Source organism: Crocodylus siamensis, chromosome 1, assembly GCF_052110815.1.
Source record: "Crocodylus siamensis isolate JL-2025a chromosome 1, ASM5211081v1, whole genome shotgun sequence".
Classification (NCBI taxonomy): Eukaryota; Metazoa; Chordata; order Crocodylia; family Crocodylidae; genus Crocodylus; species Crocodylus siamensis.
The window spans coordinates 158522467-158541129 of record NC_143395.1 but is presented as its reverse complement, the minus strand read 5'-3'; the positions used below and the strand labels follow the sequence as shown (position 1 = coordinate 158541129).

Below are 18663 nucleotides of genomic sequence, written 5' to 3'. Positions count from 1 at the left end.
GTGTGTGAGTGCATTCTCAAGAGATCTCTACTCAGGAATTTCGTGAGGGCAGTGTACTGTGGAGTATTTCAACAGCTACACATCCAGCTGCTTTCTGGATATGCCTAGGGAACAATCTTAAATGTAAAAATGTAAAGTCTTCTACTTATGAGTATGATCCTACCTCATAGCCATAAAAGCCAGGTCATTTATCGTAAGCATAGGAGACCTAGTTGAGTGTTTGTCCACACTGAGTTCTAGAAGTATATGCAGTTCACCTGACAATATTATCAGAGTAATAACTCCAGCTTGGTACAACAAATCGATCAATGTGCAAGTATAAAAAGGGAAAAAGTGAAATCATAATACCTTTTTATGTATATGTTTTTAATAAGTGGTTTCAAAGCCTCTCTTGGGCATTCGATTAAAGGTTTTCTTGCTAAATCCTGGAGCATCTGGGAGGTGATGAACTTGTGTATTTAGAGCTGGATTCATCAGGAAAGCCAGCAGAAGTCAAAAGGTCCTTCTGAATACCAGCTGCTGTCTGATTTTGGTTATTTTTCAGAATTGCCTTGTAAAGCCCTGATATTAAAAACATTGAGGGAACAGGCTTCTCTCACACCTCAGTGTTAAAGCACCGACTGGAGAGGGAATATTATGCTCCAGAGACATATGATTTCTGACTCCCTGAAAACCCCTCAGTAAGATGTGGAGGTGGATGGGAATCATTCTTGGCCCCAGTTATAGGAATCAGTTTAACCCTGGGCCTGTGGACAGAAATAATCTCAACTAAATATTTATACTCACTTCTGGGTCCGCATACCATTATACGAGATGCAGTTGTTTCCTACTAATTACCTATTCCTCCCTGGTTCCAGTAATGTGCCGAAGGAAAAAAAGAGCCCTTATGTAAATTCAGTCAAAATATTTATTAATTTCCTACATGATTTAAACTGGCACCACTATTATGGAGTTAAATGATACAGTAATATAATTTTGTCCCCAGAATCGTAGAAAATTAGGGTTGGAAGGGACCTCAGGAGGTCATCTAGTCCAACCTCCTGCTCAAAGCAGGACCATTCCCAACTAGGTCATCCCAGCCAAGGCTTTTTCTAGCTGAGTCTTAAAAACCTCCAAGGATAATTGTATTGCAGGTTGGGGAGGAGGGGGAGGGAAAGAGAATTTGGAAGAATGGGCATGAAAACACCTGAAGAACGAGTATTTTGCCAACTCATTCTTTTGCCTCTGTTGGAGGTAGCTGCTAGTGTGGTGGTTCTGGCAATATCCAAGCTTACTGGATTTTTAGACAATGCAGTTTCACTTAATTCATTCAAATACGCCAGAAATTATATTATTTTCTCAGCATTTCTTGTTGATGTGTGACTGTGCCAAGGTATGATATACGGAGTCTGAAAACTTGGATGCTCATTTGAAGTAAAGGGAACAGCCTTCTTAGAGGATATGGTATGATACAGAGAAGAAAGCAGAAAGTCTGTACATTGCTAGCAAATCCTTGCAGACAGACACTTCGTTTTAGTGGGGCCCCATCCAGGTAACTAGTTGCAGGACTGAGGCCAATATTTCCTCCTTGTACATTTTGCCTTAGTGATGTTACCATTCTGATGGCTCTTTGTGGATTTTTTAAAAAGTGTGTATTGTAGAGAGAAAATATGGAATGAAGGACTTTTTGACACCATAGAATCTCTCTCCAGCAGCTAACAATAACTTTCCCTGACCTACTAGGGCAAAGCATGGAAATATTTATAACATTATTAAAAGAAAACCTGCTATCGATGATCAAAATTCACATGGATAGAGGTTTTATACAAACGCGTGTGTGTACGTGTGTGTGTGTTTGTGTCTGAAGTTGCTATTTTCTATTGTTATATACTTAAATGGTTGTATTCTTTTTCCCTACAAATGATTTCAAACATCTGCATTGATATTAGAGTGAGAAAGGCGTATCTGGTTGCCTTAGCTACCTTAGCTTCCAACCCAACTTCCATCTGAAAAATGCAGTTGTTCACTATGCATTTGGCTAGTGGAAATGCTCGGTCTCAAAGATCAGCCTGATGCAGAATTAATGGAGGAGGTGTTGCAACCCGTGTCATGCAGGTCAAGTTAAACTATCATACTGGGTCCTTCTTCCCTTAGAATCTGTTATTAGAATAATCATCATTAGAATCTATTGATTTTATTTTTCAGCCTTTCATCAAATACAGTTTTAAATAACTCAAGAATGGGGCCAGATTTATCCATTTCTATGGGAGATGATTCCACAGTCACATAAACCTCAATGGTAAAATGTATTCTCTGATATTTCATTTATTTTGTCCTTTTCTCAAATTGACTCCTATCAAGGCCACTTTCCAATATTGGTAGACAGTTTTCATGGCTTACCTTTACTTTTACCTTCACCTTTTCTTTACCGTCTGTCTTTTGTCTTTATGAAATGTAATTCTCCCATGAAGAGAGGGCCAGAACAAGGTTGAGATCTCACTCAAATCACACATCATCCTTGAGACAATATTCACCCAGAACGTCTGATCCTTCACTCACTACTGTGGCAAAGAACAGACGGCAGCATAACACTCGCTCACGACTTGTATTGGATGGCCCTTGTGTAGGACCTTGCCTGGGCCTGTAGTCCTTGTGCGGGACCTCTGCCCAGAACTGAATTTCACTTTTTTGCTGAATCTTTCATCAAACAGAATTTATTTTTAATCAGATCTACTTAGGATGCTTCTAGGTAGCAAAAGAGTAAACAGTCCAAACCAGTAAAACCTGTGCAATTTGTTTCACCCTTATACAGCATAGTACTCACTGGCCATGCCTACAGGAGACGCTGACTGAGCAGCAGCTCAAGACTACTGTGCAGTAGTGTCACGTGGCAGGAAGCATGATGTGACACTACTGTGCAGTAGTTTCAAGCTACTGCGCAGTCAGCATCACAAAAAAGGCCATTTGTCGGCGCTACTGTGCAGTAACTCTGGTTACTGTGCAGTCATTTAGTTCTTGCTTATACAAGTACTAAATGACTGCGAAGTAATGACAGTGGTGTCAGCATCTCACGTAGACATGACTGCTGTGTTCCACTCTCCCCTGCCCCTTCACCTCCCCGCCAACACACACACACATTCTTTGTAAATCAGCATGTAACAAAGACTGTCGCTTGGGCTCTGCACTTTGTGTGCCAAGTTTAAGCCTGGAGCACAACTTTTAGACCGTATATTGTAATTTTCTTTGGGTCTATCTGTTTTAGTATGTCAGCAAGTAACAGCCCTTTGGGTTCATGTTTGGCTTCATCATCAATGTCTCAGAGGTGCTGAATTTTCCCTGAAAGCATCTGGAGTGTCTGGCTTAATAATAGCTTGCAGCAATTTAATTATTTTAGTGACATGACACTGGGGTAAAAATCCTCTACCCTTAATGTGATACTAAAAGGTGAAGAGAGAGCAGTGAGGAACCATTTAAATTTTCTATTCTGCTGTTTTCAAGAGCTCTCTCTGCCTGCAATTCTAAGTATGTCATGTTTGAGATGTTTATGAATTAATCATTGGTAACTGATTTATATTTAAAATACCGGGGATACAATAAAATACAAATAATGACTTGCCTGAGGGGTGACAGCAGAAAAGTATTGCTGACGGGGTAGAAGACAAGCGTGTAGTCCAAAGAGTGTGTTATTTTGTCTAAGCCTGTAGGTACATGGATCTCCAGCAATAATCTGTCCCTCTTCACTCAGTTGTTTTCCAAGTGACAGTCTGTGTTTCTCCTGACTAGTTAAGGATTTTGTTTGAGCCTGCTTGTGGACATCCCCTTGGCAGTGTCTTTTCTAACCCTCTCCCAGCACTTCTCTGGACCAGTAAGATTCCTTGGTAGCAGCCCCTGTAAGATGAACCTGCTATAATTAATCACAGTGGGGATCTGCTCTGGCACAGCACAGGGCATTTATACTTTGGAGAAGAAAAATCCTGAGCAAAATTAATCATTCTTGTGATCAAGGAAGTTTACTATTGCCTCCTTTTCCCTAACAGCAATACATTGCCCTAAACATGAGCAGTCCTGGGAGGTGGTAAAGTCTCCTGATCACTAACGCCAAATTGCTACAAGGTACCTTTTCCATCCATCAGAAATTCCTTGCAGCTCTGTTAGAGTACAGTGTACTGTAGGAAGCTGGAGGCCAGGAAGTAGGAGATGTCTAGAAAAAAACTTGGGTGAGTGGGTGGTTAGAAACAATTTCAAGAGCAGAGCTGTGGAGGCATGAAAAAGGAAAGTATAGGATTGAGGAGCCTCATTAATACAAAGCAGGGAACAAGAAGCATCTTGAAGAGTCAGGAGAGAAAGCAGAACAGAAGGGTCAAGGCAAGTGACATGAAGGGTGAAGCAAAGGGTCAGGAGGCCATAAACCTTGTGCAATGGACCATGAAGACCGTAGGAAGTAGTTGTGGAAGAGTTCAGTTGGCTGGAGTTGGAGCTGTCAGGGCTGCCAAGCTCTGGCTCTGTAGGACTCCACTGGGGGGGGCTGTCTGGGAGACAGGTAAGCAGGCAGGAAATGAGACATGTCTCTTGACGGTGATCAGAATAAATTGATTTATCCCTGCAGCAGGTTTGGATTAATTAAAATAGGCATTTTATCACAGAAAAATATTTTTTCCAGAAAATTTCTACCCAGCTTTATTTCTGAAGGCCTTAGGCAGGGAGTAGCAGAGGTGCACGAGTCCCACCAAGTCCAGGAAAAGGAGAGCAAATGGTAAAGAGACGTGTGGAAGGAGGTGCAGAACATGTAGGGTGGGAATCAAGGTAATGCAGTCTTTTCTTTGCTCATTGAACTTTAAGTGGTTAGTGGTTTAACACTTTTACAGCATGAAGAAAACCCCCTAATTTAAATTTCATATGCCTTTGTTCACCTGCAGCCTGAAAGTGCATTATTTCACACTTTGAATTTCACCAGTGCCATGGTTCTGCTGAAGCTTTGGAGGTGTTCTGTCCAGCTGGGCTCTATTGTGTAGAATGCACAATGTCACATTATAAAGGACCTGTTTTTTCTGAGCAAATCATTTCCACAGTTTTATTTGTCTGTCAGATATCCTCTTGCTTAGTTCATGGTTGTGTGGGGCTTGTTCAAAGGGACTCCAGAATTTTGCTTGCTTGCTTTGTGTCTCCAGTTAGGGTGATGCACACCATATGCTATGCGTGTCCCTGCATTACAGGAGGCTGAGAGAAGTTAAGAACAATATTTTTTTTTCTGGAGGTTCACCTACATCTTGTGAAATAAGGAGGCCACAGCATGAGATCAAAGGGTTAACTTTGCTGGCTTTTAATAACTTATGCAGGCCACAGGATTTTAATATTTCTTTTAAAGTAGCCTCAGGATACCAAAGTCACACTTGGGAATATTAGAGCCATTTACAATAGCCTAGAACTCCTGGAAAACCTTCTAGATCCAGCATTAGAGTCAGTCCTTTTATTCATTTGGAGTGATGTTTACTGTGAATTTAATCTGTTTTTCGTATAAGGGCAACAAGAATATACCCCTGAGAAAAGGATCATCATATGGCTTATTTCACATACTCTTCTGACAAAAGTGGTGCCTAAAGCCTTTTGCTGGGTATTTTGCCCAAGGATGAATTTTGCGATTTACAAGTGGTCTGTGACCCTGTCATATTGTTCTTCTTGGGGGTTAGTTTCATAATGCATAAATAAACTCCGCAGCTTACTATTCTGGAGTTTTTTGCTCCCAGACACACTGTTTGAATGTGGCCCAGAAGTAAAAAACTCCAGCGCACATTGCTCTGGAGTTTATTTGTGCACAGCATGTGGAGCCTGGCTGGCAGGGGACCCAGCGAGCCAGCCTTCCAGCCCAGGGCTGCTCCAGCTGGGCTCCATGTGCTGTGGGGTGGAAGGGGAAGGAGGGTGACTGAGGTGTGGTATGCCTCAGCATGGGGCTAGCCAGCAGGCACACTGCATCCCAGCCAGCCCCCCCAGCACGTGGATGTGGGGGAAACAGGCAGCTCTGGGCTAGCTGCTCCCCCCGTTTCTATGGATGGTGGAGTGGCTGGCTGGGGTGCAGTATGCTTCAGTGCAGATGCTGCCTGCCAGCTAGCTCTTCACTGGGCCACCCTGTGTCCTTACCAGCCAGGGCAGTGTCTACATGTGCGCTGCTGCACATGAAGGAACCCTGCAGCAGGGTTGTACTTGTATTTTACAAGACTACTCTGCTGCAGAGTTTATTAGTTTCATGCACCCTAATAGGGACATATGTACAGATGCTGAGATGTTTACTGTGTAGTTAGTCAACTGTGCAGTACACATTTCATGTAGACATGCCTACAGGTGACCAGAGGAAGTTAAAATATGCATTTTCACCTAGCAGTTGTTTGTGAACATTTTGCTCCATTTAGGCCACCTGTACATGTCACATTTTTGCTGTAATTAACCTGAGGCTTGTGTGGGGAATGTGTGTGTGGGGGGGGGCACCTATCAGGGCTGGCCCACAGGTGGCCCTGAGTCTCCAACCAGACCCAGGTCTATCCAGGCTGGGGCTCATAATTAGCTGATTGTCAGCTCTGTGTGTGTGGCTGCAGCAGCCAGCTTCCAACTTGCTGGTGCAAGGAGAGCCTGGGTTCATAAACTCTGATACTCTGCATCCAGTGGCCCAACCGGAACTGCTGGGTGTGGAGTTTATGTCCCCAGCAGAGCCTCTGATCCCCTATGCTTGGCAGCCCAACCAGAGCTGCCAGTATGGGGATCGTAATTCTTGGCTCCCCCTGCACTGGCAAGCAGCAGTGATGTGGCTAGGATCTGATCCCCAGTCCCAAAAGCACACCTCCTGCCATGCATGTGTAGGATGGCAGGAGGCACATTTGTTGGGAGTGGGGATCAGAACCCATCATGCCATTAAATGAATGTATGCCAGGGGCTCTAGTTGCAAGCTTTTGCTTGTGTTGTGCAGCTGGTCCTCTGAGTCACACAGAAGAGTCTTCTGATTGAATCATTTTAGACAGGAGGGCAATCAATGATACATGATGCATTTTCAGACAGATAAATACTTGTGTTAAAACTTAGGAAATGTGCATGACAAATCAAGACTTCTCTTAATACTCTTAATACTAGAAGCAACAGTCCAACCACACTCTTGCTTAATACTAACAAAGAACTGAGCATGATGCTGGCAAAATTAAGTCAGCCTGTATGCCAATGAGAAAATTCACACGTCTGGTTGTTCTATTCATTTATTATTTGTTTAGATCTATCCAGAGTTGAATTATTGTTATATAAGTGATTAGTCTTACGGCAGGAAGAAACCATCATTTTCTTCTTATTTCATCCACATCTGACTAAATGATAGGCTGCTACAAGATGGACTGGGGATGATAATCACCCCCCCACACCCCCTGTGGGTTTCTAATGCCCCACTTCCTGTTCTTCATCTTTACCTCCTATGTGAGGATTCATGGAAATGGTGATTTCACCTTCATATCCTTCCATTGAACCAGCCAGCTATGCCATGAGATGTATGGTTAACAGAGTTTAAGCCTTTCCCATGCTTTTCAGGAACACTTATGTAGAAAGTCAGTGGGAGCAATCTTCATTAGGTGTCACCTTCCAAATGCAAGGTACCAATCTGTTCCACTTACTATAAATCTTTACATAAACACTATCTGCCATCTAGCAAGATGGTGGTGGAAAAACCTTGGTATGATTCTGCTAGTTTTGGCTGGTTGTTTTTTTTTTTAGGAATATCCATACTGTCCTTATATCTCTTTGGACTGGAAATATCCTAAGGTCAGGCTTTTTCATGAGATATCCAGTACCTTCTAGCTGTGGTCAGGGTCCATACTACTTTACAGCTTTTGTTTCCTGTTCTGTCCCAACCCAGTGCTAAACAGGCACTGCATTAAACACAAGAGATGACTGTTTTTAGCTGTAAGGTTGAAATGTTTAACTATTATGGTCCTAGAAATATCTAAGAAGGAAGGGTTTTTTGGATGATATCTTTTGCAGAATCAACTATTTCCTCCAGGGACCTGAGGACAAGCACTTTAGCCCCGAAAGCTTGTCTGACCTCTCTCCCAACTCCGTAGTTGGTCTAGTAGAGGATATTTTTACATTTAGAGGAATTCATCCCTGCATGTACAAAGGGACAAATTTTGACTGGAACTTCACACAAGACTCTATCGCAAAAGTGCATCCAGCAGAAGAGTAGGAAGGAAACTGACTGTATTTCAATGACTGTTCTCATTGAAAAATCTTGGAGGCCTTTAAAAGGTATATCTGAGTTATTTGGGGCTGCAGTCTATATATTTGTGTGTTTCATACCGTCACAGAACTCCCCAAACAAAGGTATCTTCAACACAGGAGGGAGTAATGCCAGAGACTGTATGTTGGAGTGCTTTTAGCAAGAAAATAGGTAAAATTTGAGATGCTTCTCTAGTATTGATGGCTAAGGATACATAACACGTTTAATACAGAATAAATTGACTTTAATGTCTAATAAAAGTGGAGTAGACACAACATTTACTGACTTACTGCATAACATGTCTCTGTTTTTCAGGGTAAATTTATCCCATAGAAAACCTGGGGTAACTGTAGTACATAGTAAATGTTGTGAAGCTGCTCTCCTAATTGACTTTATACTTAATCGACTTCATTGTGGTTTTAGTGATGAAGATCCTGCATTCTATCAATGGTGTGGTTTTGCAGCAAAGATGGGTTTATTGCATTTGTTTCTAAGAGTCTGTCAGAATCTGGTTACATTAGCTTACAAAGCCTGCAAAGTGCTTTGGGATGAAAGGGGATACACAAATGTGTTGCATCATAAATAGTCTAACTCAAATAATAATTAGTGTCAGTGATGTTTTTCTTACTGGAATACCAGCCTAGTGAGAACACATTCATAAAAGCCTCTACAAGCCCTGTTGTGTCTGATCCAGAGGTACATAAAAGTTGAAACCCAGATTGGGATCTGCTATGAAAATGCACTCTTTTCTAAATTCCTGCTACAAGTTCTTCTCAGGTGCATGTTTTCTCCTATCTCCATACATTCTCTTCTACAACAGTCTCTACCATCTTCCACTCCATCTGAAGTCAAGGGGATAAAGGAAATGTTTTGCATTTTAACCAGACAATGTGTCAGATTCTGATCTTGGGTTTAGTGATGTAAATCTTGAATGACTCACTAACTTCTTTGAGGTTAATCTGGATTGACATCAGTGCATTGTCTTACTTTTCCTGAAATAAATAGGTAGACTAGGATCTCAACAAAAGTAGTACATACTAAGGGTAGCATGGTTTGTTATAGCTAGCAAGCTTCTAAAACATGTTGGTTTGCACAGATACCACACCTATAATTCCTGGTCTAGAGAAAGCCTGAAGCTACCATATTTACCTGAATCTAAGATGACACTGAATTTAAGAGCACCCCCCCCCCCCAAGAATCTATGTATGGAAAATTTATAAATTTGTTATCATTTTCCAGGTATAAAATCTAATTATGGAAGGTTTGTCTTGACCCCCCTCTGCTCCCCCAACTACTACAGCAGGAAAAGCGGTGGCTAGAGGGGTCAGGTAGATGGGGGGTTCAGGTATCCCCCTTACCCTCACCCCCCTACTGCTCCCTCCAGCCCTCCTGGCCCCCCCCCCATCACCTGCACCCTCCTACCCCCAGCTCCTTTTACCCTCTTCCTCTCCCTCTACTCTCCCCAGTCTCTGCCTCCCTTCTACACACTTACTGTCAGACTCTGGGCTCTGTTACCTTCCTGGAGCACAACACATGGAAGTGCAGCTCCAGACAGCCATGCAGGAGTGTTCGTGCTGCTACTGGCTAGGCAGGGAACAGAGTTTCCATGTGCTCCATGCCCAGGAGGCAATCCATCCCAGGCTGGAGTTGAGCTGGCCCTGACATTAAGTGAGGAAGGGGATGGAAATGGGGGACATTAAGTGAGGAAGGGGGTGGAAATGGGGGACAGAAGGGGGGACGGGGCAGGAGGAGGCTGCTGAGAGTTTGATTCTGGCCCTGAACTGGTTCCAGGGATAGAGTCAGAGCTACAGGAGCTGCCTGCTCCCACCCTCCACTTTGTAAATGAATCTAAGATGAAACCTTATCTTGGATTTGAGTAAATGTGGTATTTAGTCTCGTGTACTTACAACATTTCTAAAACTCTTAGGAAAAACTCGGTAACATTTACATTTGTGTGAATAATTAAGGAGAGAAAAATACAAAGCATTGATAAGATTACTAAGAAACACTCAAAATCAATATAATTACATATTTTGCTGCAAAACCTGAATTGCCTTGTTTTTGCATCAACTGTACAAACAATGTATTTTTTTTTAATCAGAAAAGGGTATCATTTCAGTAATGTGCTGCAAATGTGGATTTGCAAGGAAAATGTACCAATTTCCTGTGTTTTGCTTGAATTCAGTGGGGTAACATCACAGTCAAATATCACAAAAAATGAAAAATTAGTGCCGATACCAGAAAATGTGTGAGGATTCTCATGAATAATGTCATTTAAAATACTCTGAGCTTTGCCAGGAGCATTGAAATGAGAAGCATTTGGTTTAGCTATGCTTTCTTCTTCCTTGTTTTTGTATTTTTTGTACCTGTTTTTTTCAGTATAAACTATAATATTTTCACTGTTTGTTTTTTTCCAGGATGTGAAACAATGACATGCAGCTATGAACATTGTTTGATTTATTGCTGCTTGACTTACCAAAACTCCCCAGACACTTACATTTATGGATTTATTATTAACCTTTCTTGGATAAAAGATAAGAACGAATAAGGTAAAAATATTCAGTCACTTATTTCAATTTACAGTTAAAATAACCTTGATGTATATTATGCGCTGTCTGTTTACTCAAAGCTTGTTGATGGAATCAACATTCCCTACACAGTCACTATGCTGGCACTCAATTTCTTTATGGGAAAATGACATTTGATATTATGTTTGGGTCTGTTGTAGCTATTGTTTCCTGTCTCAGTGGTGCTGTAGCAAAAACCTGTTTCTTTTCTGCTCGCTCCAGGTGATCTGAAAGATCCCTTTCCATTAGGACACAAATACGGGAAATGAAAATGAGGGTGTGAAGAAAGTGAATCAATTGGGAATGTCACAACATTATAACATTTGCATCACAACATACAGTGCAAATTCAAAGCTCCCAAGCAAGTGGAGTGCTACACACTCATTCTTGGCAAGGTGACAATGCAATTCCCACTCTCCCCATTCCCTTCTAAGAAATAAATAAATAAATAAGAACAGCCATTTCTCTATCCAGCTGTGTCATAATATGGAGCAACAAAAAACATAACAAGGAAAGGATAGGGCACCATTTTGGTATGTATACGAAGCAGTGCTATACATGCACTCTAATGGGTAGTAATGCTTCATGAAGAGGCAGGTGTTGTGTGGGACCAGAGCTGGGTAGAGGCAGAAGAATCCAATTAAGAGAGGTGCAGCAGACAAGTGATATAGATGGAGGTAGATGTAGTAATACTAGAACAGTATTCTCCAAATGTTTTGTGCTGAAGATCACTTTTTGGAAGTAAAGGTCACCCCAGGATCTACCGTGTCCCCCACCCCATGCACCCCTGGACCATGGAGTCTCCCAGACCTGGCCAGGCTGGGGCCCAATCTCACTTCTGTAATGCAACTGTGCTGAGCCGTGCCCGCCCAGCAGCCAGAGGAACGTGGCATCAGGCCTCAGTCCAACTGGGTCTGGAAGTCTCTGTGGTCCAGGGGCATGCTGGGGGGGGGGGCTCCTGCTCCTGGGCGCAGCCCGGCGGAGGCCCTGGGAGCCCACGCCCCCTACACCTGTGCTTGGGAGGAGGCAGCTGCTGCTGCGGGCTGCCCGCTGCACCCTGAGCACAGGTGGGCAAGGCACGGGCCCTCAAGGCCTCTGCTGGGCTGTGTCCAGTGGCAGGAGCCCCCTCATGCACTCCTGGATGACCAGATCTTCTCATGCATGTCTGGGCCGGGGCCACCCCCACATGAGTCCCACTGCTGAGCTGAGCCACACCCGCATGTGGCCAGCTGCAGCAGAACTCGAGGCGCAGCGGCAGTAGCTTCTGCCACCTCTGCCCCTGCAGAGATGGGGAGGCAGCCCTCCCCCCCCCAGCTCCAATCCTCCCACTACCTGGCCGGGATGGGGCCCCCTTTACCTTTCCCTGATGCTGGCTTGTCTGCACAGTCAGCTGCTCACCGCAGGGGCCCCGATCTGGACCCTGCCTCTTCCCTCCCCCACAAATTGGGGCTGCGGGTAGCAGGTGTGCGCATGTGCACATGCCCAGCTGTCCCCCAGCCCAGGATCTACCTAAAGAGGCTCTGAGATCTACCTGTAGATCAGGTTCCCCAGATTGGTGATCACTGTACTAGAACAACAGAGAGCAACATTCTTGCTTCAGGCCCCAATCAGGACTGAAGACCACAAGACGTGCTCCAAAGTGGTTGAAATGTAAAGGTCACATCCTAAATTCTGTTGAACTCAACAGGCTTTAGATCAAGCGCTAAAAACACTTGCAACATATAAAGAGCCAGGGACATGAAGAGAATACGCTGTCTTTGCCAGCTGGAGATTTTGATTCATGCTACCTGTCTCGTTGAGGCCACAGTTTTTCATCTTTGGTTATACTGATCATTTAGCTATAACTTTCAAAGCTTGAGCTGTGCAGATTGTTCCATTATTGTATGGTTCCAGCTTCATTAACATTTTTAAAGAGGAATATTTAACAATAGACTGAGCTTGGAACCTGCCAACTAGACTCTCCACCAATGCAGATGATGATTTGGGGGTTGTAGCAGCTCTGCTTGTCCTTCTGTATACTAGTTCTCATGGCACATTCCTCAGCAAATCTGCCTTAGGGGGCTCAACAATTCTTAAATGACAAAGAGGGGAAAAAAAATTCATTCATGCCAGAAGCTGAACTGCAGTAAATTAAATAGAGGTGGAGTTACATGTTACACCTAGACCATACTAAATCTGTGAAATGTTAAGCAGTGTTAAATCAACATGTGCTGGGAGCAGCTGACATTAACATTAACAATTGTATTAAGATTTAGGGTTAATACCATTTCTTGCCTGAAGAGTTCTGACTTGCCACTGGAGGGCTGTCAAGTAGGAGCCAGGACACCTGGGGTCTAAACCTACTCTAGTTTGGGGGGAAAGGTTGGAAATGGAGCATCCTGAAGGACTACAAATTGCTTGTTATCTTTGTGGAGAAGACTGAGATTAGCCTAAGATGAGGTAGGTAGCATACCTCAGAGTTAAACTTCACCTAAAGTGGTCTAACTTTGACATGTTCAGAGGACACTTAGCATGAGTTAATAAGCTTTAGCATGCAGAATTTCACATTTTAAGAGCCTTTAGTGTGGTCTAAGTGTAGTGTGTAACTGAACCCTTAATTGGACAAAGGACCTGGCTCAAAGCAAAGGCAACTCCATTCTCCCAAACAATACTATTAGCAAAGTAAACTTCCAACAAACTGCAAAGCATGGTAGAATGTGTTGGGTTTTTTTTCTAGGTCAGTGCTGTAATATAAAGTCTAGTACTTGATAACACATTTCTTGTTTGCTATTGTCTATTCAGTTATAAGTTTATGAAACGTAATGGGCACCCAAAGGAATTTACTGGTGTTGATCAACAGGGGAAAAAAACCCACCTCACTGATATAAATATAATGAATCAGTGCAATCATCCTTTAAGTATTTTTTTTTATTGCTAGTTTGTTCTTATTAACCCATCTGGTTTAGGTATAGGTTAACAGAACAACTCAAATTATTGGCAAGATGGTGGATGTTCCTTATGCAATAAATGCAAAGAATAAGGAATTTCCTTTTACCTTGCACAGCTGGCATGAAAGCCAGTTACAACTGCTGGATTATCTCAACCGTAAAATCAAGCTGACTCGGCATACTGGGCTGATTTGGTAGGTGTGTTACTAGCAGGTCCAGGCAAGTGTTTCTTCCCCTCTGTTCAGCACTGGTGAGGCCACATCTGGAGTACTGTGTTCAGTTTTGGGCCCCCCACTACAGAAAGGATGTGGGCAAATTGGAGAAAGTCCAGCAAAGGGCAACAGAAATGGTGAGGAGGGGCTGGGGCACATGAATTATGAGGAAAGGCTGAGGGAACTGGGCTTATGTAGTCTAGAGAAGAGAAGACTGAGAGGGGGTTTAATAGCAACTTTCAACCACTTGAAGGGTAGTTACAAAGAGGATGGAGATAGACTGTTCTCAGTGGTTGCAGTTGACAGGGCAAGGAGCAACCATTTCAAGTTACAGCAAGGGAAGTTTAGGTTACATATTAGGAATAATTTTATCATCAGGTGGGTAGTAAAGCACTGGAACAGGTTACCTAGAGAGGTGGTGGAAACTCCATCCTTGGAGGTTTTCAAGACCCAGCTAGACAAAGCCTTGGCTGGGATGATCTAGGTGGGGATGGTCCTGCTTTGATTAGGGGGTTGGACTAGATGCCCTCCTGAGGTCCCTTTTACCCTTAATTTTCTATGATTCTGTGGAAGGGGGTGTAGAGAAAGGCAAGAAAAATGGCAAGGCCAGAAGTTAACCTACTCTGACTAACCACAAAGCTAGGACTGCTTAAAGTTTTGTCTTCCCCTCCAGGACAACAGGAGAAAAGCAACAGGACAACATTCCTGAAAGCAATGTGCCACTCTGAGGTAGAATGCCTTCTTATGGTCCCCCTGGATTGGTGGAATTGGAGTGGTTTTTTATCTCTTTCAGAGCTGAGTTGTGGCTAAATGCCAGGATCTAGAGTTCTGTGAGCAATAAACTCTTGTTAGTCAGGAAATACAAATTATAAGCAGCTCAGAAATCATATGTATGTGTAGGAAATGCAATAATGATTCAGCTTTCTGAAAATGGAGGGACCAGTTGTTTTCACGGTCGTTAAACCTTAATAAGTGTGTTTTAAAAATAATCAATTGTTTTAGTCTGAGTGAAATAACATGTCTCATTGAATCTGTATTTTAAAGGTGCGTTCAGGATTCATCCTTTTTTAAAAAGGTTTTTGGGTTGATTTGATTTAACAAGACAACTTTAATGTCCTGCTGTGGGAAAGGCGGAAATGGAATGTAGCTGAGTTGTACCGTGTGCCAGGATGCTGAGGCTCAATGGAGAGAAAATAACCTCACCAATAAACAAGAGAAGGCCAATGGCCTAATCCTGTGTTTTGGGTGAACATTGATGGGGATTCCTTCAACCTGCAGAAAGATCCTCAGAGAGGCTGAAACTGCAGAAATGTGTAACACATGGGCAGGGCAAGTTCATTATGGAGATTCAGTCTAAGCAGATGGTATTAGAATACAGATATATTATTAGGCAGCTGTTTCCCATTGCTGTTGTCTAATGCATAAGATGTAGTATAACCTCCCTCAGGGATCACCCACCAATTTGTATGCTCCATTATCTACATACTTTTTTTTAAATCAGACAAAGTGCCACATTCTGATCTTGGTCACAAAGGTGTAAATTGGAGTAAATTCATGGTCTTGAAAGGATCTACACCAACCTTAGTGAAAACAGTATCTGATTCACGTTTTTACTGCAGAGTCAACATACTGGGCAGGGATTAACACTTATAAACAAAAGAAGCTAAAGAATGTAGTTTAGTTTTATTGAGAGTGAGACAAAAAAGAGCCCCAGGGGATGACAAGGTCCAAAGGTCACAAACTCCTCCATGACCATTTTAGGCTGGACATAAGGAAAAACTTTACTGCCTGAGCCCCCAAGACCTGGAATAGACTCCCTCCAGTGGTGCAAGCACCTACTGTGGACTCTTTTAAGAAACTTTTGGATGCTTATCTTGCTGGGATCCTGTGACCCCAGCTGATTTCCCGCCCTTGGGGCAGGAGTCTGGACTTGATGATCTTCCAAGGTCCCTTCCAGCCCTAAAGTCTATGAAATCTATGAGAGGATACTATGAGACTTCTGTTATCTACACTATTAGATAGGAAAATCCGGATAGAGTTCCCTTCCCTGCTTGCCATCATTTTCCTTGTGTTTAGGCATAAAGAATATAAATAATCTGTGCTCTGAAATGTCATGGCCTCCATGACAACCTGTGTTAATTTTCTGAATAATCTCAGGGATTTGGGGGGAGATTTTCCAAAACACTTAAAAGGACAAGCCTCATTAAATGTCAAATTATTTAGGCACTGGAGCTGAAATGTGGCCATAGCTGGCTGGCTGAGAAATCCTGATGAAGGTGTACTCTTGGTTGCTCTCAGCGGGCTTCTGTTTCTCTGATACACCTCAAATCTGATGCAAGGCAGGTATTAGAAGTTAGAGTAAGGAATAACATGGCCAAAATAGAATAGCCCCAAAGTTACTCTTATTCATCTTAGCAGTGACCCAGAAATTCAGAGAACCATAAGTGGCCTCCTAAGTCTCCTGTTCTCCCATATTTTGTCTCTAAATGTGTTGATGTAGGATCAAATCTGTTCCTAAATGTTTTGTTGCATCAGAGAGGTCATAATAGCTACTGCATTCCAGCTGAAAGGCAGCTGAATTACAGCAGGGAGCAAAGTGGAGCAATCTCTGTTAAATGTGTAAAGTTAAATTATTTTCTCTTGGTTGTAGGACAGGATCTTGATCAGATCAAAGGAAATAATTTAGATGATCATTTGTAATTCTTTAAAGCATTTTCAGGCTTGGAAAAAATTCTCTATTAATAAATAAACATACTGATTTAAAAGGCTCTTCCATCTTCTAATTCTAAGAATCTAAGAAATTAGACTTTGCATCAGGGTCATTCTTTAACCTTTTGGTTTTTGCAGAGTAGAAGTGGATTAAGTTGTTCCACCTTTGCTGAGTTCCTTGCCATGAGATTTATCTTTTGACTTGCTATTTCTGTAATGGATGCCTCTTCCCAAAATTATTAATGCTTGGGCCTAAACCAAAACTCAAAGAGGGGGGTGTTGAAGACCAAGAAGATGTTTTAAAAATCTCTATTTCATGGTGTATAAGTCTGTGCGGTATATAAGTCAGTCCCATATATCTGATGAAAAAAGTTAGGATTTTTGTAGGTCCGTGTATACATTGACCCACATTTTATACTCCATTTGTAAAAAAGTCCAGGTATGGTAAGTATTCTCTTGCAGTGGAAAGAATTCAGAATGAACGATCGCCATCATGATTGTTTCTGACAACAGTCATGGAACTACCACAAGCCGCAGGTTACATGCAATGAACAGTTTCCCAAGTACAATTTAAAACCCTTGTCATTTTCATCATCAGAAGTGTGAGCCCCAAGCAGTTCCATCTAATCATCCAGATGAACAACTTTGAAACACAATATTTGTTTTATTTCAAAGTATTGATATGGTGTGTAAATCGAGGTGGAAATTTAAGGGTAAATAGTTTGGCTTCAAACTTTAACTGATACACCATGAAATACAGTAGACTCCAACCAAAATCTTATGCTTGTCCTGGTATTTAGAATGGGCTGAGACAAAACACATACCTGAACTGAAATCTGGTTCCAAATGGCTAGAGTTAGTTTCTAATTTTTCAGAAGTGAATTAAATTCTTGCCTGTGAAGTGCCTTAACACAAAACACCTGTACTTCTTCAACCTTCAAAATATGGCCTTTGAGAAGGGGAAAGGCACATAAACCTAGTGCTAGGCCTCTGCACGGGGCAGAATTCCACCTTATTTTAGGGTGTGTCAAGAGTGGATTCAGGTGTGATTTCATCACAGACCCATGTTACAACAGTTCACATCATAGATTTCTTCACTTTGGACACATTAAATTAAAGATTTTTAAAAAATAGGTCTACATAAAACTGAGTGTGATTAGATTGCTAGTATTGCTGTTTTAATCTGAGCTAGACGAAAGCCAGCTCAGATGTCAACCTGTGCTGTAAGCATCCCTCCCTGTATAGTCATAACTTTAGTGGACTGCTTTGTGCTTTGGATTAGTTAAATTTTGAGCCTATCTTCTAGAGTTGGGAAGGGAGGGGAGTAACAGAATCTATCAGAGGACCTGCAGTCTCTTCTAGAAATGAGTGAAGATGGGCACGTGAGGAATTATGTTGTTTCATACGTCCGTGCTCGGAGATGGAATATGCGGCCAGTCAAACCATGTCAGTCCTGAAAAGGTCATAATGCCAGAGGCCATTACTATAGTCAGGATGATCTACTTGGTTTAAAACTCTTACATTTTTGAGGTTTTCTGTGCCAAAAATCATTCCAAAGGGAAAAAATACAAAAATGGGACTGGAGAATAAATCCCTTTTAATGAAAAGGGCTGTAACAAGAAGAGGAAATTGCCTCTTTTCATTGCAGCCTTAAGCTTGACCTTGTGCTCCATTTTACAAGCTGTACGTCTCATTATCATTCGCAGGAATGTTTTATATTCCACCTGCTTGTTCTTCTGCTAGAAGAGATTTACAAGATGATGGCAGTAAGTCCTTCTTCCTAAAGACCAAACCAGTAGCTGTCTTTCACCCACTTACCCCCTTGAAAGACCCTCAAAGTGCTTCTTTTCTCAGCATTTATAGTCAATTAGCAGCTTTTTTCCATCGGCTGATGTTATTTCAGATACAGTGGGTTTTTTCTAACTCTGTTCAAGAGATGCTGTCAGGAAGGTTATGCCCAAACTACTTTTATAAGTAGTAGAAGAAGGAGGGAGGGGAAGAGATAGATAGAGAGTGCTGTGTTACAT

General features: G+C 42.3%; 1 protein-coding gene across 1 annotated transcript in view; it reads left to right on the top strand.

The window, feature by feature from the left end:
* Positions 1-18663, top strand: part of LRFN2 (leucine rich repeat and fibronectin type III domain containing 2) — a 253600-nt gene that overhangs the window by 82101 nt on the left and 152836 nt on the right. Inside the window, exon 2 of the mRNA XM_090046861.1 lies at positions 10639-10770. The gene's annotated coding sequence lies outside the window, so the exon portion shown is untranslated. The remainder of the gene's footprint in view (positions 1-10638; positions 10771-18663) is intronic.